The following is a 3,656-nucleotide window of genomic DNA, read 5'->3' as shown; positions in this document are numbered from 1 at the left end:
TTTAAAAAATTCTTAGTTTTAATTTCTAACATAGTTAACTTTGATATAACCCACATAAACAAAGCTCTTTTAGGTCCCTGATAATTTTTTAAAGTGTAAAGGAATCCTGAGACCAAAATTTTGAGAACTGCTGGTTTAAACTAACTCACTCTAGCCTCTCATTTTACATACGGAGAATCTGAGGGACAGGCACCTGTCCAGGGTCATATGGAAGGTTTGTGACTAGGTTTCCTGCTTTCCACACTCATTCACTTAATCCCTAGAACGGTCCTGGCTGAGAAGAGACACCAGTATTACCTGACATAGCTGGACAGCACGCGGACCTTGGAAGTCTTTGTCTTTATTAACTGTAAAAGAAAAAAAAAACACTGCTTTACCTCAGCCCAGCTCTGCAGCTGCTCATTTTCTCATCTGGCTATTTAGGAGACAGCATTCCCTCTAGGTCAGGCCCTGTCACTAGCCTGCAAATGAATCTAAGGCAAGAACCTCAATCAGTTGATCTTTGCTAACTTTTCATTGGAACCTGGGAAAAAGGCCATGCTCTCACTCTTTCCGTATCAAGGCCCATCCCCAAACCCAACTTCACTCACCAACAGGATCTCAGTGGCTTCTTCTATTTCTCCATTCCAAAAGTACCTGGAGACGAGAACAAGACCAAAGGATGATGCTCACAAAACAAGCCCACTGAAATATCAAACCTGGCCCAGTTAGGTGACTTACTGAGGTGGAAACTTTAAAATCTTTCCAAGTCCACATAAAGAAGTCTACAGTTGGCCAAGGCATGACAGGTCATCTAGTCCAATCATTCTAATGCATGCTTTTAGCATCTGCCTGAACATTCCTGGAGGTGAGAGGCTGGCCATTGCTTGAAGAAGTCCATCTACCTTAAAGGTTTTCACATGAGGTGGATTTTCTTATGGTGTGCCAACATCTGCCACCCAGTTATTTTCCCCAACTTCCATATGGAGAACCACCTCAGGAGAGTCCACCTGACTCTCCTGCTGTACAGAAACTCCTACGTTTTCTCTCCTCCAAACTGGGCATCTCTGGCTTTTTCAACACTATTCTATACTCATGGCTTCCAGGCCCCTCCCTATCCTATGGAATGGGGCTACTTTTTTTAAAAAATATATTTTATTGATTTTTTTACAGAGAGGAAGGGAGAGGGATAGAGAGTTAGAAACATTGATGGGAGAGAAACATCGATCAGCTGCCTTCTGCACGCCCCCTACTGGGGATGTGCCCACAACCAAGGTACATGCCCTTGACCAGAATCGAACCTGGGACCCTTCAGTCCGCAGGCCTATGCTCTATCAGCTGAGCCAAACCGGTTAGGGCGTGGAATAAGGCTACTTTTACCACTGACTCTCAATGTTGAGTGCCCATGAAAGGATAAATAAGAAGCAGAGGAGACTTCAGGGAAGAAGTGAGCCTTACAAGACATGGAAACAAGTCCAAAGGTTAAAAGTCAGTGATGACATTCAGAAAAGAGTATGAGAACAGCATCACGTGAAGGGAAGGGAAAGAAATTTGGCCTGAGAATATCTACACTAACCCAGGGGAAATCTAAGATGACCTAAGCCACTGGCCCTGCCTCACAGAGCCATGGTAAAAGGATCAATTATAGGCCATCTGAAGGGAATACCAGGCTGAAATTCTGTTCTAGGTCCCAAGCATTGGTTCCCAGACTGGCTTTATGTGAATCACCTATTCCACTTCTTAAAAATTCAAAGAACCAAGTCCCACCCTCAGAGGGACTGATTAAGTAGAACTAGAATGGAGCTCAGGAATTGGAAGCACAGCCAAACTTGGGAGCTATAGCAATAAATGATGTGAGCCACTGAGGCAATGACAATGTTGGCAAGTGGGGGGAGCTTTAACTATATAGCATTCTTCTGTTTTGACCTTCAGAGTATATATTATTTTCTTTATTTTCTTCCCCATCTGTCCTTTTTCTTCCCACCCCATGCTCTTATTCTCTCTCTTTCCAGGAGGGAAGATGAGGAACAGGCTAATCAGAGCGTTTAAGGCACAAGACAAATGCTGCACAAGGTGTAGTGGGATGCTAAACTATTTTAATGGAAGAAATGGGACAGACCAGACTTAACTAAAATAAAGGTGTCAATGAAATGAAAGACAGGCAAGGCACAGAAACAGCCTGTCACATGCCAAACTCTCGGTTTCCCAAAGAATCTAAAAGCAATGGAGACTATCTCCTTTGATAGCCCTACTTGCCTCGCTCAGGGATGGAATGCCCATTCTGGCTTCCCTGCTAACAGCAAACTAATTAATTTAAACAAAGAATATGCAAGCAGGACTCACTGTTCCTAAACTGGAGGGTTTCCCCTCCTTTCTCTGTACACATACAGCACATTTTTGCTTTTGTTCATAGGATGACATAAACACACTGGTTCATTTCCTTTGAATACAACTCAACAGTGAAGTGTTGATTAATTAAATGCGTCTGAGATGTTCTTTCACAATTCCCCATGAGTTCAGTACCCCTCCCACCAGCTAGGACCTGACCTTCCACTGGCCACAGCAAAACTCACAATGAGGATGCCTTGGGCAGGATGTTCACAGAGGCAGCCAGCTTCTTATCCAGTATAGCCCTAAAGCAAAGAGAGTGACAGTCAATGGGGCAAGTGTCCAGGACCTTAAGAGAAGGAACAAGGTAGAGGCATTCCTGGGAGCTAGATAATCATTTAGAATGCCCCCTACCCCCCCCCGAAAACTCCAGGCACTTTTAATGACAGGCCCAGTCTGCCTGGGGAATAGGGATTAACTCTGGACACAGAACAAGAAGACCAGGATCTTTTCCTGGCCCTGCAGTAGTATGGCTGTGTGACCTTATGCAAATTCTTTCTCATTCCAGGAATAAGTATTTAAGCACCTCTCCAAGACAGGCATGTCCCCTCACTCAACCCGACTCTCCTGCTGTACAATGAGAAAATGGTTCAACCAGTAGCTTCCAACCCTTTCACCACCAAGAACTCCTTTCATTATGCCACCTCTGCTTCTATCCCACAGGTATGTATCAGGCTGCGCTCGGTGCTTCTGATCTTTAGACACCCATGTGACCACACAGCTCCACATAAAAACAAAAAAGCATCGTAACTGTGTTTGTCTTTGGCAAATATAGGCCCGTTTCACCTTTTTTTGTAAAGGTTTCTATCATAGCCCTAAGCACACAATCATCACCTTTGCAGACCTCTAAGACTTTTTTTTTTTTTTTGACAGACCACAGATTGGACTTCCTGGTCTGATAATCTCAGATTGCTATGCAGCACCCTGGTGAACACAATACAAAGGGCTTGAACTAGTACAGGTGTCATAGAAATAGGAGCACCACCAAGTCACTGATGCAAAGAAGTGTCCCCAAACATCAAACCTCAAGCCCTCAGAATCAGGCCTTGCCAAATAAACTTCATCTGAGCTCTGCTCACTGTTCCCTCCTTCCTCCAGCTGCTGCCAAGAGAACCGACCTACTTTCTCTTCCCTTGGGTTCCAGGTTAAACAGTGCTCTCTATTTAAGGCTCCACATTAATGTGGCATCACCACCACCTCATTCCTCTGCAAAGTTCTAGGAGCTAAATAAATCCCTGACCATAAGGAGAGGCACATGGCACAAATGCGTTTAAGCAACTGCTGCCGAG

The 3,656-nt window shown here is 44.4% G+C and overlaps 1 long non-coding RNA gene across 1 annotated transcript in view; it reads right to left on the bottom strand.

Moving 5' to 3' along the window:
- Window positions 1–261: 261 nt before the first annotated feature.
- LOC102418979 overlaps window positions 262–3,656 on the bottom strand; it is a 5,983-nt gene continuing 2,588 nt past the window's right edge. The window contains exons 2-4 of the long non-coding RNA XR_002827817.1: window positions 2,553–2,612; window positions 591–636; window positions 262–347 (exon numbers count right to left, since the gene is read on the bottom strand). This is a non-coding gene — a long non-coding RNA (uncharacterized LOC102418979). The remainder of the gene's footprint in view (window positions 348–590; window positions 637–2,552; window positions 2,613–3,656) is intronic.

Source organism: Myotis lucifugus, unplaced genomic scaffold, assembly GCF_000147115.1.
Source record: "Myotis lucifugus unplaced genomic scaffold, Myoluc2.0 scaffold_5248, whole genome shotgun sequence".
Lineage (NCBI taxonomy): Eukaryota > Metazoa > Chordata > Mammalia > Chiroptera > Vespertilionidae > Myotis > Myotis lucifugus.
Note: the sequence above shows the minus strand (reverse complement) of the source record. Positions and strands in the feature narration are given on the sequence as shown.